This window comes from Aythya ferina (genome assembly GCF_964211825.1).
Source record: "Aythya ferina genome assembly, chromosome: 2".
In the NCBI taxonomy this organism is placed as follows: domain Eukaryota; kingdom Metazoa; phylum Chordata; class Aves; order Anseriformes; family Anatidae; genus Aythya; species Aythya ferina.
In genome coordinates this window covers 67,943,415-67,961,833 of record NC_140297.1, presented here as the reverse complement: position 1 = coordinate 67,961,833, position 18,419 = coordinate 67,943,415, and the positions used below count along the sequence as shown (strand labels likewise).

The window sequence follows — 18,419 nt, the reverse complement described above, 5'->3', positions numbered from 1 at the left end:
ACAACTCACGGGTTGAGATAAGGATAATTTAATTAAAGGGAAATAATTATAATAATTAAATAAAGACTACCATGAACTAAACAATTTAACTAAGGGGAAATAAAAGGGAAAGGGGAAAAAGGGAGGAAAACAAACAAACAAAATAAATGAAAGCTATATGGAAGTGCAGAGGAAAGAAATTACTCTCTACTTCCCACAAATGAGCGATGATTGACCACGTCCTTGAAGCAAGGCCTCAACGCACGCAGCCGGTGTTCGAGAGGAGGACCGACGTCTTCTCAACGAGAGCCCACCCCTCCCCTCTTCTTCCTGTTTCCACCTTTTATTGCTGAGTGTGACACCACATGGTATGGAATATCCCTTTGATTGGTTTAGGTCAGCTGCCCTAGTGATGTTTCTCTCCTCACTTTTTTGCCCACCCCCTAGGAGGGTTAGAGAAAGGCCCAATGCTGTGCCACTGCTGCTCAGCAGTAGACACAACACTGGTGTGATAACACTGCTGTTCCAGCTACAAGTACAGAGCACAGCACTGAATGGGCTGCTGCCGGGAAAGTTAACATTCCAGCCAGACCCAGTACACATACCCAAACACTTACGACTCCGTCGTCTTCGTCCGGATCTTCGCGCGCAGAATTATGGGCAAAAAACAAACAATGCTGCAGCCGGCAAGGGAGCTCAAAAAAATCAAATTCTTTGCTTACCTTTATTCAGGTTCAGGATGGCATTAGTCCCAACCTGACTCAAACAGGAGCCACCAAATGGTAGGGCGCCTCTCCTATATCAAATCAGAATTCAGGAACCATAGCCATCCCGGATGAGCCCCCAAATTGTTATAAATTTGCTCAGTCCCAAAGTAGGATTAAATAAAAAAATAGGATTTATTAAAAGAATAGAGGTAAGAAAACAGCGCTGGGTGCACCGGGAGTCTCCGCTCCACCAGGACGCACACCAGTTACATCAAGTAGCTGATTTTTATGCTCCTAGACTAATACATATTCATTACTACTTCTAAAAAAAATAGGTTATTATAATTAGCTTCCGGGATCCGGTACATCCCACTGGAGCATGCGCATCAGTCTCCATTGGTCCCTCTGGGGGTCTCTAAGGGTCTTTCATGCTGAAGGCTTGTAGTCTTCCTCTCCAAGTTTTTTTTTCTTGTCCTTCCCCTTTGTACTCCTTGGCAGCATGTCAAGCTTACACAGCACCCCCTGCAAGTTTTGTCTCCTAGCCGTCCTTCAGCTTCTTTTTTTTCTCCTTAATCTCCTGGCCACCTGGCCAGATATCAGGGGCTTGCATAGTGTCCCATTCAGAAGCCATAACAGTCACTAGTTGTTAGCAGTTGTTCTGAAACCCCCAGACATCAGAGACTTCAAAGAAAAAACATACAAACACAAATAGCTCTCTTATTGACACTTCATGAGTAGTTAAAACATTCCTCACAGGCCATTCACAGGGACACTCCAGTCACATCTATAGCAGTGCTAAATCAACCACAAAGAAGGCAAAAAGGCTGTAACTGTTAGAAATAAGAGTTCAGAATAACAAAAGCAAATAGGCTCATGGATTTGAGGAATATTTCTGAAGATTTGATAATTTGACTATAATGAGGGGGAGACTGGGACACACTGGGAAGAAATGTTCCATACTGACATGAATCAGATGAACACATATAACAAAACCATGGCAACAGGAGGGAGTGGTAATAAAGAAAATTTCCCAATGTCTAAATATATTAATTAAAAAATGTGCCCACATGACTCTTGATCCCAATGGCAGGTAACTCCCCCTAAAACTTCATGGATATGGCACATGGATATGAGAGGGAAAAAATGCCCTTGAATAAGTGGTGAAAAAGTATGAATCCAAGGTGAGACACTGCCCCCCCCCCCCCCCCCCCCCCCCAGGTTTCTGTCTAAGTTGAAGATAAAAGTATTTGAAAATTTTTAGCCACAATGGAGGTAGAAAAGTCTCAGCCAGCTGACCTCAGGTTCTGTACTCATTACAATCTTCTAATAAGAAATCTTAGGAATAGTCTACCTGAGAAGACTCAACTTCACAGGGAGCTTTTAAGAATAAGGTTTGCTATCATGACTTTTTTATTCCTCTTCATAGCATGGTGTGGTTTAACCTGGCCGGCAGCTAAACAACACACAGCCGTTCACTCACCCTCCCCTCTCCCTCTCTGGGATGGGGGAGAGAAATGGGAAAGTGAAGGCTGTGAGTTGAGATAAAGACAGTTCATTAATACAAGAAAATAATAATAATGATGATGATGATGATGATGATGATAGTACTACTAGTAATAATGTATATGAAACAAGTGGTGCACAATGCAATTGCTCACCACCCGCTGACCAATGCCCAGCCTAACCCTGAGCAGCCGGCCCCCCCGCCCCAGTTAGCCACCCCTGTATATTGTTCAACATGATCCCATATGGGATGGAATACCCCTTTGGCCAGCTTGGGTCAGCTGTCCTGAGTCTGTCCCCTCCCAGCTCTTGCTGCACCCCCAGCCTGCCTGCTGGCAGGACAGTGAGAAGCTGAAAGTCCTTGGCTTGGTGTAAGCACTGCTTTGCAACAATTAAAACATTGGGGTGTTATCAGCACTCTTCTCACCCTAATCCAAAACATAGCACCCTACCAGCTACTAGGAGGAAAATTAACTCTGTCCTAACTGAAACCAGGACATGTGGATCAGGAGGATTGCAATGGAACAAAGTCATAAACAACATTCATCGAACACATAATCTGGACATCTGCTGCTGTCAGTGAAGCTAAGCAATTACCATATCATAACTTGTGAGATGAAAAACACGTTAATTCCAAATTTGACCTAAGGTGATAACTCCAATGGCATGAGTATTCATCCAGTTTGTTCTTCCTTAAACTTTTTGTTATCAATGATTGACTACAAATGGTGGATGTTGCTTCGCTAATAATACCACAAAGTACTGAAATGGAAGTATAGACTAAGTGTAAAAGTTGTTCTTGGAGGAACGATGAGACCCAGGACATTAAACAGCCACTGCAGCATGCAGTGGCTCATTCTACATTATGCAGGGTTTTCTAACCTGCAGCATTTCTCTCTCTACTTTTTGGGCAAATCCAAAGTATTCTGACTCTGGGATTCCCTGTGGTCATTAGTCTCTGAAGAAGGTAAATCTGTGTCAAGATGTGGGGGGCAGAGAGACTTGTGTGTGTGAGGTGCGAGCAGGTGGATGACCTGGTCCGCCTCGTGGCAGAACTCTAGTAGGAATTTGAAAGGTTGAGGGATATCAGAGAGTGTGAGTGTGAGATAGACTTGTGGAGCGACTCCCTGTGCGGCCTGAAGGACAAGCACCAGGGTGAGACACCCCAAATGGGAGTGGGCCCTCTCCCCTGTTGCTGTGAGGCAGAGGCAGATGACCTAGGAGTTGAGGAGGAATGGAGACAGGTCCCTGCTCGACATCGCAGGCGATGCCCTCCCCCACTGGCCCCACCTTCCCAGGGGCCCTTACGCAAGAGGTTTGAGGCCCTGGAGCCTGAGAGACCTGTAGCTGAGGAAGAGGTAGAAAGTCTACCCAGCAGGATGCCCAGGGCGAGGAAGTCGACTCCACACCTCAGGACTGCCTCCCCCAGGACAGAAAGAAGGGTGATTGTTGTGGGCGACTCCCTTCTCAGGGGAACAGAGGGACCTATTTTTCGGCCTGACACTCCCTACCTGTAGGGAAGTCTGCTGCCTTCCTGTGGTCAGGGTCAGGGATGTTGCCAGGGACATTGGTTGCTTCCCAACCTGGTTCACCCCTCTGACTATTATCCTCTTTTGATAGTCCAGGCTGGCAGTGATGACATTGAAGAGAGAAGCCTGAAGGCTATTAAATGGGACTTTAGGGGACTGGGACAGTTAGTGGAGGGAGTGGGAGTACAGGTGGTGTTTTCGTCCATCCCTATGGTGGCAGGGAGGGGTACAGAGAGGACACGGAAAGCCCACCTGATAACCAGGTGGCTCAGAGGCTTGTGCCAACACAGAAATTTTGTTTTTTTTGACCATGGGGCGATTTACTTGGCACCCGGCCTGATGGCCACAGATGGGTCCCTATCTCTAAGGGGAAAACGGATCCTGGGCCAGGAGCTGGCAGGGCTCATTGAGAGGGCTTTAAACTAGGTAGGAGGGGGGCGGGGCTGAAACAAGGCTTGTTAGAGCTGTGCCAGGCTGGGAGAGACAACAATGGCAAGGCTGGGAGAGAAGGCAATGGCCCAGCTGAAATGCATCTACACCAATGCACGCAGCATGGGTAACAAACAGGAGGAGCTGGAAGCCATCGTGCAGCAGGCAGGCTACGACTTGGTTGCCATCACGGAGATGTGGTGGGACCACTCTCATGACTGGAGTGCTGTAATGACTGGCTATAGGCTCTCCAGAAGGGACAGGCAGCACAGAAGGGGTGGTGGTGTGGCTCTCTATATTAGAGAAAGTTTTGATGTCGCGGAACTTGAGGCTGGGAATGATAAGGTTGAGTCCTTGTGGATTAGGATCAGCAGGAAGGCCAACACGGCAAGCATCCTGGTGGGGGTCTGTTATAGACCGCCGAACCAGGATGAGGAGGCAGATGAGGAGTTCTACAAGCAGCTGGCAGAAGTTGTGAAATCACCAGCATTTGTTCTCGTGGGGGACTTCAAATTCCCTGACATATCCTGGAAACACAACACAGCACAGAGAAAGCAATCTAGTAGGTTTCTGGAGAGCGTGGAAGATAGCTTTCTGAAGCAGCTGATTACTGAGCCTAAAAGGGGAGGTGCCCCGTTAGACCTTCTCTTCACAAACAGAGAAGGACTGGTGGGAGATGTGGTTGTCGGAAGCTGTCTTGGGCAGAGTGACCATGAAATGGTAGAGTTCTCTATTTTTGGCGAGGCCAGGAAGGGGACCAGTAAAACTGCTATATTGGACTTCCAGAGGGCTCACTTTGAGCTGCTCAGGAAACTGGCTGGCAGAGTCCTTTGGGAGGCAGTCCTGAAGGGCAGAGGAGTCCTGGAAGGCTGGGCGCTCTTCAAGAAGGAAATCTTAATGGTACAGGAGTGGTCTGTCCCCACATGCCCAAAGACAAACCGGAGGGGAAGAAGACTAGACTTGCGCACATCCAAGTGCCATAGCAGGTCGCCAACCATTTTCTCATGGATAGTGAGGGCCACATCCTGCTCCCCGTCCCCTTCCACCAGCTCAGGGTACTGAGTATCCAGAGAACAACCGGTATTGCCGCTAAAGACTGAGGCAAAGAAGGCATTAAGCACCTCCGCCTTTTCCTCATCTCTTGTAACTAAGTTACCCCCTGCATCCAGTAAAGGCTGGAGATTCTCCTTAGTCCTCCGTTTTGTGTTGATGTATTTATAGAAACGTTTTTTGTTATCTTTAACGGCAGTAGCCAGATTGAGCTCCAGATGAGCTTTGGCCTTCCTAATTTTGTCCCTGCACAGCCTCGCTACATCCTTAAAGTCCTCCCTAGTGGCCTGCCCACTTTTCCAAAGATTATAAACCCTCTTTTTTCTCCTAAGATCAAGCCACAATTCTCTGTTGAGCCAGGCTGGTCTTCTTCCCCGCCAGCTCATCTTTGGGCACATGGGGACAGACCGTTCCTGCGCCATTAAGATTTCCCTCTTGAAGAACGCCCAGCCTTCCTGGACCCCTCTACCCTTCAGAACCGCCTCCCAAGGGACTCCACCAACCAGTGTCCTGAGCAGCTCAAAGTCAGCCCTCCGAAAGTCCAATACAGCGGTTTTACTGGTCCCCTTCCTGGCCTCGCCAAGAATAGTGAACTCCACCATTTCATGGTCACTCTGCCCAAGACAGCTCCCAACAATCACATCCTCCACCAGTCCTTCTCTGTTTGTGAAGAGAAGGTCTAGCGGGCCACCACCCCTGGTAGGTTCACTAACCAGCTGCGATAGGAAGCTATCTTCCATGCTCTCCAGAAACCTCCTAGACTGCTTTCTCAGGGCTGTGTTGTGCTTCCAGGATATGTCAGGAAAGTTGAAGTCCCCCACGAGTATAAGAGCTGACGATTTCGCAACTTCTGTCAGCTGCCTGTAGAATTCCTCATCTGTCTCCTCATCCTGGTTCGGAAGTCTATAGCAGACCCTGACCAGGACACTAGCCTTGTTGTCCCTGCCGATCCTAACCCAAAGGGACTCGACCTTATCATTCCCAGCCTCGAGTTCTACAACCTTGAAAGACTCTCTAATATAGAGAGCCACACCACCACCCCTTCTGTGCTGCCTGTCTCTTCTGAAGAGCTTATAGCCAGTCATTGCAGTACTCCAGTCATGAGACTGGTCCCACCACGTCTCCGTGATGGCAACCAAGTCGTAGATTGCCTGCTGCACGATGGCTTCCAGCTCCTCCTGTTTGTTACCCATGCTGCGTGCATTGGTGTAGATGTACTTCAGCTGGGCCATTGCCTTATCCTCCGGCCTTGCCATTATTCCCCCTGGCACAGCCCCAACAATCCTAGCCTCAGCCCCATCCCCCTTCCTACCTAGTTTAAAGCCCTCTCAATGAGCCCTGCCAGCTCCTGGCCCAGGATCCTTTTTTCCCTAAAAGATAGGGACCCGTCTGCGGCCATCAGGCCAGGTGCTGAGTAAAGTGCCCCATGATCGAAAAACCCAAGATTTCTGCGTTGGCACCAGCCCCTGAGCCACGTGTTTAACAGGTGGGCTTTCCATGTCCTCTCTGTACCCCTCCCTGCCACCGTAGGGATGGACGAAAACACCACCTGCAGTCCCGCTCCATCCACTAACCGACCCAGCCCCCTAAAGTCTCATTTGATAGCCTTCAGGCTTCTCTCTTCAATGTCATCACTGCCCGCCTGGACTATCAAAAGAGGATAATAGTCAGAGGGGCGTAACAGGTTGGGAAGCTTCCTGGCAACGTCCCTGACCCTGGCCCCAGGGAGGCAGCAGACTTCCCTACGGGTAGGATCAGGCCGACAAATAGGGCCCTCTGTTCCCCTAAGAAGAGAATCTCCAACAACAATAACCCTCCTGCCTTTCTTGGTGGAGGCAGTCCTGAGGCGTGGAGTTGACCTCCTCGCCCTAGGCATCCTCCTGGGAACACTTGCTACCTCTTCCTCAGCTACTGGTCTGTCGAGCTCCAGGGCCTCAAACCTGTTGTGTAAGGGCATCTGGGAATGCAGGGCCGGAAGGGGAGGGCGTCGCCTGCGATGTCGAGCAGGGACCTGTTTCCATTCCTCCTGAATTCTCAGATCCCCTCCCTCTGCCCGACAGCGACAGGGCAGGGGGTCCACCCCCATTTGAGGAGTCTCACCTCGGTACCTCCCCTTGAGGCCCTGCAGGGAGTTACTCCTACAGTCTATCTCTCGCTCACACTCCCTGATGGCCCTCAACCTCTCCACCTCCTCCTTGAGCTCCGCCACCATGCGGACCAGGTCATCCACCTGCTCGCACCTCACGCACGCAGTTTCTCTGCCTCCCGCCGATGGCAGCAACAGGCTCAGACACTCCCTGCATCCGGTGACCTGAACTGCAGCATTTTTTAACGGGTAGTCGGTCTGGGTGTGTACCGACTTCCTGGAGAGCGCACTGTGCCTGGTGGAGACCATTATCACCTAGCTAACGGCTGTCATTAAGGAGGTGTTCGTGTGGGCGGGGGGAGCGCTCTGCCCTTCCTGCTCGCCCTGCCTGCGTGAACTGCTGCACCACTCCCTTCTGACACGCCACGCCCTGTTTGCCCGCCCTGGTCGCCGCGCTCCCTAGGGGCAGCTTTTGAACGGCTGGGGAGGGGGCGCTGCTGGCTCCGCCTTCGCCTCGTCAACCTCCCTCACAAGGGCTGCCGGGTCCTGGCGGCTCCCTCAAGTAGGCTCGATGCCGGAAAAATTAGCCCTGCCTGGCCCGATCCCCCACTCCGCTGCAGAACGCGTCTGCTCCAGAGCGGATCGCCTCGGCAAATGGCATTCCCACAGCATTCTCTTCAAGAAACTGGCTGCTCATGGCTTGGACTGGCATACACTTCATTGGGTTAGAAAGTTGGCTGGGTAGCCGGGCCCAAAGAGTCATGGTGAATGGAGTCAAATCCAGCTGGAGGCCGGTCACTAGTGGCGTTCCCCAGGGCTTGGTACTCGGGCCGGTCCTCTTTAATATTAATTGATGATCTGGATGAGGGGATCCAGTGCACCCTGTTACTGTTTGCAGATGACACCAAGTTAGGTGCGTGTGTCAATCTGCTCGAGGGTAGAAAGGCTCTGCAGGAGGATCTGGATAGGCTGGACCAATGGGCTGACGCCAACTCTATGAAGTTCAACAATGCCAAGTGCCGGGTCCTGCACCTGGGGCGCAATAACCCCAAGCAGAGCTACAGGCTGGGAGATGAGTGGTTGGAAAGCTGCCTGGCAGAGAAGGACCTGGGAGTACTGGTGGATAGTCAGCTGACTATGAGCCAGCAGTGTGCTCAGGTGGCCAAGAAGGCAGTGTTTAATTCAGCCTGTTAAAGTACCACATTGAAAATATATTGTAATCTAGTGAGCTGCTAAATCTCTGCTCTTTTTGGACACTCTTGCTATTTTGTTCTTCAAAAACAATGCATTATCTAGTATACTAGAACAAGCTGAGTGCACTGTCAGAAGACATCACCCCACAGTAATCAGAGTAAAAACTATTTTTGTATAATCCCCTTTCCCAGCTGCAATTTGCATGCTAAAAATTACAGAGTGAGAGAAAAAAGGAATTACTTTTTCTCCTCAGTGAATGGGAATTTCACCTCTTCAGTGAAATTGTGGACTACACTATTCCAAGGGGAAAAAATTAAAAACATCATTAAATGCATATGTGACAAACAGACCTGTGGTAAAGTGCTAAAGCTGGTGGTTACACAGAATAAGTCTAATAGGAAGATAATAGTTGCTGTCAGGTGACATTCAGGATATCTTGCTGGGAAGCACTCTTACAAAGAATGGTATTATATAATTAAGTAACTTTGCTTGCATTTAGTTTATTTAGATAGAGCAGAAGGCAGTCTCACAGCTCCATGGTAAAAATTATTCGTTCTATTTTGCCTTTAAAGCCTTGCAAGCTCATCCCATGAATGGGAAAGAGGTACTTTAGTAGAAGGAAGGCTTCATCCATCGAAGGCCCCTTTGTGTGCAAGGTAGGAGAGTCACATCTGCTCAACAGTCAGAGGCAGTAGGTGAGAAAGCCAAGCCAAAGGATGGGAGAGGTAGGGTAATTTCTTCCTCTGCTTTACTGAAATCTGCAAGGAAAATGTCTAGAATGCAACCTTATGGGCTCAAAAACTTTAAACTGCCAACTAATACTTACATTGAGTTTGACTCTGAGCTGCAAGGATAGATATGTTGGGGTCTGGCACAGGACCTTTATTAAGCTAATAGACATGCCTTTTGTGCCTTGTGACCCACCCGTTCTCCCTCGCTCAAATTAGTACAACTATCATAAGTAAAGGTTGCAAGTGTCTAGACCCAAATGCAAGAGCATTGCAGAGCATGGTATCCATCACTACCTGACTGCATGGCACTTCTTGCTTTTACACATTCCAAATCAATTATTTATTTTAATGTATTTTCATATATTTTATGCTTTTATTGAGCATCTGTTTCAGGTTCCTCAGCTGTGAACCCACTCCTTTGTTAATTGCACAGTAGCATCCCTTATGATAGCACCCATCTGGAAGTCACATTCACCCTTTCTTTATGTTTCCTCAGTCCCACAAGGGGTGGAAGCAATTACCACAAGCGTGTGGGCTGCAGGCCCACAAGTGGTGGGAGCAATGGGAAACACTGTGCTACAACTTATCCAAAATAAAAGATTAGGAGAACAGCTCTCGTTGTATCTATCCTCATTCACGAATGTTTTTGCTTGAGTGGTTGTGGCTGTCTTCTCTTCTCTAGGAGGCAGATGAACAGGGAAAATTGCTCTTAATTCTTTTCTTACTGCCAAAAGATTGAATATTCCATTGGAGGTTGGAGAGCTAAAACGGCATTTCTGAGGTAAAAGCTGTAACTACCCATCAAGCTGCAGAAGTAGGTAACATTATAGCAGCCTTCTCACTGCATTGCATAGTTAAACATGCTGTATGCAGTTAAAGATGCAGTTTTAGTTGTTAGTCCTGCATCTGTAGTTAAATAGCCATTTAGACAGCTTAACTGCCCCTTTTTGCTTCATATTCTTTTGAACATCCTACAATGCCTTTTTCATTAAAATATTATTTTCTCTGCTCCCAGATTGCATAAGTAGCCTTCAGTTTTTACTGAGGCTTTCATGCTAGTATGTCAACAGGCTCAGCTGTCATTTGCTGTAGCTAAAAGTCCTTATTGTGTCAGTGGCTCCCATTTTATTTTAATAATTTTTGGAGGGATGATACATGTCAGTCAAGTTCAGTTCATTTTTACACCAGTTAAGCAGATCAGTATGTTTTACTAACCTGATTATACTGCTGTTAACCTCACTAGATTTTTTTTTTTGAGTTCATTCAAAAATATTTAGTTATTTGATGAAAAAAAACCACCTTTACATATTAGCTACACAAGTGTTTTCCTGAGCTACTCCCACAGACTTGAAACTCTGGGAGTTCCACTGAAAGGCTGAGAACTGCTAAAATGTTTGGTAGTAACTGTATGCTGCTTTGAGACTGTATTGTCCTTAAGACAAAACATGATTCACCCAGACAAAGTTCATATTCAGGAGAAAATTGTCATAGCAGTGATTGGCATCACAGTGCGGTTTGTAAATGCAGCTCAAGGTAGATCTAACAGTGCCAAGAATATATATGAATAGAGGGTTTGTTAATGTAATCATTTGCTCTGTGAGATGGATTCCATTAGCCACAAAACTGTATAATGCCATGAGTTTTCAGTTTGGAGTTGAGATAGTTTTGCAATAGTTATAAACCATGTGGCAAAATAATCAGAATCCTGAAGTCATAGGGAAAAAAAAAAAAAAAAAAAAGTGTATTAGCCTTTCTGATGATTTGAGAAGAATCTGCGATCTAGAGATCATTTCCATCTCTTCATGGTAGGGAACCTGTCTTCTGAATCAAGTCACTGCTTCTACCTCCTGTGCATTTTGTTTCTTCTGGAGAAATTCTTTGAGCATTAGACAGAGAGTCTTCATGGAGCATCCCAGTGATGGTGCTTGTGGATGAAAAATAGAGGGTGCAGAAGGGGCTATGAAACACCATTGGGTGCATCCATGCTAACAGAGGTACAGCTGCATATTGTTTGGATGACTGAGAAGCATGCTGCTACGTGGGTGTTTTATAGAGGGTTATGTGCAAATGAGATAGACCAAAGAGGAGTTTCTACCAGGAGGGCAGGAAAAGCAAAACGATTGTTCACCTACTAATAGCCAGGTGTATCACTGCTGGAGAGGATTCTGCTTCCCAGGGTGATAACAGGACTGCTTTGCTAGAGAAAGAGATCAAAAGACACTGATCTGTTAGATTGGCCATCATAATGAGAACTAGAGAAAATACAAAACCTTATTGTATATTTTCTCAGACTGGCTGAATCAGAGTTTGTCCCCATAGCCATAATGAAGTCTTTGAAAAGAAGGGTAATTACAGCTACAGCTTGAGGACTGTAACTTCAGAGGCATTTCTGGAGCACCACCCAGCCACTTTGTGTAAGCTAAGCCATATACTGTTTTGGAGAACTGCACACTGTGTTGCTGTACCCCATCAGTGCTTGCAGGAGAGCTCCTGACAGTGCTGGGCTGGATGGATTCACTTGGTGGCACATTTTACAGCAGCATGGTTGTCACCCAGAAGTTTGGTGGCACAGAAATGGAGAGGGTGACAAGCAGTAAGGCTTGAGAGAGTGGTGCTCCCAGGCTCTGCTCTCTGAGCTCTCAAGAGCTGTTTAGTCAGGCATTCTAAGCAGAGGTTGGTACATCTCATTCAAAAGTGTAGAATTCATTTTGAAAAAAGATGAGGCACAAGCCAACTATAATATGAAAGATAATTCTATTTTCAAGACAGTTTTGATTTCTTTTCCTCTTCTGTGATATGCTTGCCACCCTCTAACTTGCTGAATTTGCAGATTGAATGAACACTTCTTAGTTATCTTCTCCAAACTGTTAATGTAAATCTGACTAGCCTCAGACCCAGAGCAGACCAATGCAGAATCCCACTAGTCTGAATGTCAGACATTGATAGGTAATTCCTAAATGCAATTTACCACCCATTTATGTGCTTGACTGGTAGTGTTATCTATTAGTTTTATCTGGTAAAATATATAATATATAGGGAGCAGTAATCGTTCTCCTGAGTTGCCATATGACCAAATTGAGGATTTGCAGTCTCCTCTTGTAAGACACTTGTAATTTTTCTGAAGTTCTTCTTGCCCTTCTCTGCTACTGCCCCAGTGTAAATTCATTATTTTATTGGATATGAATGGCCAAAATTACACTCAGTATGCCAGATGTTTCAGAATGCTGGCTAATCTTTCTCTTTCAACTGGAAATATCTTTCCAATTACATCAACAATCATATCTGTCTTGTTCCACAGTAAATCTAATCACTGGGTCATAGTCATCCTGTGATTGATAACAGGTGGTTCTGTGGAATAGAAACACATGGAAGTCATGTATTGGTTTGTGTTAATAATGATCTGAATGCTCCTAGACTGTATTTCTAGTGTGTTCTTTCTCTTCAGCTTGAGGATACTTTAAACACAGAAAACTAAAACAGAGTTGAGCAGTATGTTGATATTTTTTAAAAAACCCTAAGAGGCAATGGAACAAATTTAAATGCCCAGGTGACATCTTTAAACTTTGCTGGAGTAGCAAGCATCAGTGAAATTTTATATCCGGTACCTAAAATTAAACATTGCTTACTTTATTAATGGTAGTTTATTAGTTAATTACTAATTTAGGTTGTCAGCATATGTGTCACAGGTTTGGTGCTGTGACCTTCTTAAGGTATGATATAAATGACTCTGAAGTTACTCTCTCTTGCACTAGTCATAGTGTTATCTTGTTTTAGACAGGTTGTTCACCAATGGCATCAGGCTTTCTCCTGCCAGCTGCAGCTCCTGCACTCGTCAGGATTGAACTACAACAAAAACATGATAATTCTTTCCCATAGCCCAGTCTAGGGTGCATGGTAGTGTGCTGTGGCTTGAATTTGTCCAGCCTGAGAGTCAGGTCTTCTCAACAGACAATAAGCAAAAACTTTATGCAGTAAGGTAACTTAGACCTCAACTTCTTTGTGTAGTATTTACATTCATTGGACCAGACTCTCTGTAATGTTTTTTCTTTTTTTTTTTCTTTTTTTTTCCTTTTTTTTTCTTCCAAGACTTTGTCATGTCTTTCATTTTTCAGATAATTTATAAACAAATCTTCAAAGGTCTCTAGTTTTTTGAGGATTGTATTTTATTTTTCTTAGGTAAAGGACTTTATTCATTTTTCAGACTTAATTTTTTTCCACTGGCAATTCAGACCCTGGTGTTACAAATTTATACTTGTTTTTATTAATTGTTTCCCCTTAAAACTCTCCAGTAAACACCCAGCAGTCTTCCACAGACACTCATTTCCGGACTACTCTGTGAGGATACACAAATTGTGCCAGGGGAGGTTTAGGTTAGAAATTAGGAGACTTTTCTTCTCAGAAAGAGTTGTCAGACATTGGAATAGGTTGCCCAGGTTGGTGGTGGAGTCACTGTCTCTGGGGGTGTTCAAGGAAAGGTTAGACGTAGTGCTTGCATAGTTTAATGGGTGGCATTGGTAGTATAGGGTGATGGTTGGATTAGATGATTTTGAAGGTCTCTTCCAATCTTAATGATTATATGATTCTATTGCAAATTTAGTGTTTCATGAAATGTGACTATGATGATGTCTATCCAATTGAAGACCAGCTTTTAGTTTTATACTTGTTATTCAAGTAATGGAATAGCGAGCGCTAAGAAACATTTTTCTCTCCTGAGATACGTTTGATATCTGCTGTTCCAGATGGAGGCTTCACACATAAATCTGTGTGCAATAGCTGATCACTATGACTGCTATGTTATTGAATGCTGTCTTATCAGAAGAGGTTGAACCTGATCAACGAAGATCAGGAAGCCCATTAACAGTATCACTATTACTATGTGATACCGAGCCAGATCATTTAATCAATGTTGTTCTTATGTAAAATAGGAATAATAAAGCTTTTGAGCCAGTGGAGAATGGTTTGAAATCTATAAATGAAACAAAATTATGGAAATAAAATTGGCTGACTTTCTGACATTTAAAGAGTTATAAACATAGTGACATGAGGAAGATATGAAGTTCATATATTTACATAAGATCACAGAATCACAGAATCACAGAATTTCTAGGTTGGAAGAGACCTCAAGATCATCGAGTCCAACCTCTACCTAACGCTAACAATCCCCACTAAACCATATCCCTAAGCTCTACATCTAAACAACTTAATTAAAAAAAAAGTCTATTAACTGGAAATGAAGCTCATAGTAATATTAGTTCCTTGGTAGATTAAATTGTGTTATTAAGCTTGGCTGTTTAAGAATTAAATTACCTTTATTGTTAAACAAGGCTAACAATATTATTCAGGGCCCAGCTCTCCATTTCTTACTCATTGCCTTCTACAGATGCGTGCATGGGAGAACTGCTCTCTTTAACATGAAAACATGGCTTTTTGCACCCTGAATTTTATACTGCATTCACTTATCCTCTTTTAACACTTGTACTGCTATCTGAGTCATTTACTAGTACAGGTGTACTTCCCAGTACACCTCCTTAAAACTGCTTTGAGGAAGATTTTAAAGTGCTTCCAGGTAGACCAAAGGGATTACAGGAGATGTTGGAGGGATTTAAAAAATTTGGACATGAATGTGGTGGAGAGGACTTAATACTAGCATATTCATGAGATTCTGACCCTAAGAACAACTTTGCATATTTCACTGACTCTGAATGGTATTTATTCTTATAGTATTTATTTTTTTCATTGGCTGGTGTAGATACTATTGTGATTTTCTAGAACCTGTTTAATTATTTGTTGGATCTTTATTAAGAATTTTACTAGAGCTCTATTTCTAATGACTTCCCCAAGATTTTCACTAGGACCATTTCTGGAATTTCTGTGGAAACTGCTTCAGCTTTCCCTAACTTCCATCAGCACCCAGGAGGGAGCCTTTATTTCATTTGACCTGCCTTCCTGACTAGCATTTGGCATAGTGCTCAGAACCTCCTCCTGTTGTAGGAAGCTGCAAACTCCAAAGGAGTTAAGCAGTCAGAACTGGAGGGGTAGCGCTGGCATAGCTGTTTTGCCAGAAATATAGGTGTTTGCCGCACGTTGCTGGTTTGTCTAAATGTTATGAATATATTTTGCCTGAATATTTTTCTACCAGAGTTAGTGTGGTGGTTTTACCGTGCTGGGCAGCTAAACCCCACAACCGCTCTCTCACTCCCCCTCCTTTAGATAAGGAGGGGGAGAAGTAAAGCAAAGAACAACTCACGGGTTGAGATAAGGATAATTTAATTAAAGGGAAATAATTATAATAATTAAATAAAGACTACCATGAACTAAACAATTTAACTAAGGGGAAAATAAAAGGGAAAGGGGAAAAAGGGAGGAAAACAAACAAACAAAATAAATGAAAGCTGTATGGAAGTGCAGAGGAAAGAAATTACTCTCTACTTCCCACAAATGAGCGATGATTGACCACGTCCTTGAAGCAAGGCCTCAACGCACGCAGCCGGTGTTCGAGAGGAGGACCGACGTCTTCTCAACGAGAGCCCACCCCCCCCCTCTTCTTCCTGTTTCCACCTTTTATTGCTGAGTGTGACACCACATGGTATGGAATATCCCTTTGATTGGTTTAGGTCAGCTGCCCTAGTGATGTTTCTCTCCTCACTTTTTGCCCACTCCCTAGGAGGGTTAGAGAAAGGCCCAATGCTGTGCCACTGCTGCTCAGCAGTAGACACAACACTGGTGTGATAACACTGCTGTTCCAGCTACAAGTACAGAGCACAGCACTGAATGGGCTGCTGCCGGGAAAGTTAACATTCCAGCCAGACCCAGTACAGTTAGCAGCATATTTAGTTTGCTGTTAATTTCATGGTTCTTCTCTTCCATGAGCAATGAAGAAATTAATGGGAGGGGGGAAGCATGGCAAGAAGGAAGAGAATTTAATGTTTTAAGAAATGATGCTAATATATTTAGGTCTGTATTCTGCTTTGAGCCTGGAGTATATAGAGATAAATCCTGCAGTCCCTGTTCTACCCTGAAAATAATTAGAATATCTTCTATCCATAAAATAGGGAAAGATGTGTGGCTTATGTTTTAATAATCCTATGTCCTGGGAATTAATGGCATGCTCTTTGTTATTTACACTGAGGAGCATCTTTTCACAGCTATTTGGTGCAGTATTGTAATCTTGTAAACCTTTACCAACGTCAATAACTTGGCAAATAGCTTTTGCTCCCCATAAAAAAGTGCCTGCTGGATCCAAATCAAATTGCCAAACAGTTGTCTGAGACTGAAGAGGAAGGAAGAAAAGAACAAGCAAATTGATACATGTTAATTTACTGGGATTTTGTCCAAAAAAAAAAAAAAAATAGAGTAATGGATTTCTAGTCTGAGAGAGGAAAAAAGAATTACAAAAAAAAAAATTAACAGAAAACAGAGGCTTGCAAAAAGACAGTTATTTCCAAAATCTACTGGAATCTTAAAAGAAGAGGGAACAAGGTTTTTTTATCATGGGAAAGCAACATATCAAATTTGCCACTAGAAGGGTGGCTGTAGTACAGATAGTAACTGCATTTTGATAGAATTTTGATGGACATTACACACTTGGAACGTAGAAAACTAGGGAAAAGGGGTGTGATGCAAAAGAGTTTATTTTTTGACTCATATAATCACAATAATTTACCAATACCAATCAAAACTTGCATTTACCTCGCAAACCCCAATGGTAGGTAAATTTAAGGAGTAAAACTTGTAGTGGAGAGCCAGCCTCTGTGCAACTTTCCAGAAAGATAGTAGTACCACTAAGAGAGAGGTTGCTGTGTAGTAATTCCTCTTTATGTAAGTAGTCATCAATGAGTTTATGTAATCTCCCTCTGCCCCCGCTGTTCTTCCACTCGGCAGCACTCTGCCAATCACCCACACAGTGACTCACCCGGAGAGCCCTTTCTAATATATACTTAGGGAAAGGTTAGAAACATTAAGCTGTTCCTTTCCTGTTCTCCTCTCCCCTTCTCTCTTCCTAAAATCACTCAGGTAACTTTTTGGCATAGCTCTCTCCCAGTTTTCCCTTAGAAACCTACATCTTCCTGTAACGATAAATACCATTGCAAGTTTTGCTTTGAAGTACTGAAATGCTGACCCTAGTAGAATTCAAGACAACTATTTTTGCCTTGTTTTTAATGTAATGATCCTTTACTGATCATGGAAATTGATATTCAAGTAAAGGTTCCTTCTCGCCCTAAAACTGATGGCCATCACCTGATGATTTAGTTATGAAACTTCTAAAGCCTTCTCTAAATGGGAAAAACTTCTCTAATGGGGATTAGTTGCTTATTCATGGTTTCCAGCTTCTTATTTATTGATCTTTAAATCTATGCAATAGTTTCTGTGAAAATGTTTCAGCTGGATTTGTATCAAATTGCTTGTTTTGTTGTTGGTTTCTTATTTCTTAAATATTCCTTTTGTATTTACTTACAAATGAAACATTAAATGAAATTACAGGGTGGGCAGAAAGACAAAAAGATCTGTGAAAGAAGTAAAGCTTCTCATGTATGAGTGCTATGAACTTTTCTTTTAACAGCATGATAGGCATCTCCTAAGACCCCACTGCTCAAACAAGTTCTTTTAACAAAGGTAAATAACATGGAAGTATAAAAGAAAGGAGAGTCATTTCCAGAAATGACTCTTGATGTCAAATCCTGACCTACATATGCTTATTACTGGATAATGGATCTGTGGGATATTAACAGGAGATGCCTATATGCAGTTTTGTAAGCAACAGCAAATCAAAATCCACTTCTGTTCTGCAGGAGTACTTGTAAAATGAAAAGAAATCAATGTGTAGAAAAAAAGGTTTGACTCACCCAGTTCATGGATCTATTCTGTTTGCAGCGATATTACAGATCAAAGAACGTTCTGCAGCATATCTTCATTCACTTTAATGAAATGTTTAAAAAAAATACATGTTTAAAAAAATACATGCAGATTAGTAGCTCAGTAGGCAGAAGGTGACTTGCTTGGAAAAAAAAATAGGCTGAGTTTTAAATTGTGGCTACAGCATGACACCACCGGTGCTTCATAACTTGCTGGCACAGATATCAGCTCTGTGGCTGCAAGAACTCAGAATACATCCTGGCTGCTCAGTTAAGGAACTCCTGGCAAGATTTTGCATTTAAAGCCCTTATGCACCCGCTGTGTCCACTGTGAGTAGAATCTTCCCTTTTAATGGTGT

At 44.0% G+C, this 18,419-nt stretch overlaps 1 long non-coding RNA gene across 1 annotated transcript in view; it reads right to left on the bottom strand.

The window, feature by feature from the left end:
- The window catches only part of LOC311432993, a 41,554-nt gene extending 23,359 nt beyond the window's left edge, over positions 1 to 18,195 (bottom strand). The window contains exons 1-3 of the long non-coding RNA XR_014690472.1: positions 18,052 to 18,195; positions 11,337 to 11,405; positions 597 to 1,367 (exon numbers count right to left, since the gene is read on the bottom strand). This is a non-coding gene — a long non-coding RNA (uncharacterized lncRNA). The remainder of the gene's footprint in view (positions 1 to 596; positions 1,368 to 11,336; positions 11,406 to 18,051) is intronic.
- Positions 18,196 to 18,419: the final 224 nt, after the last annotated feature.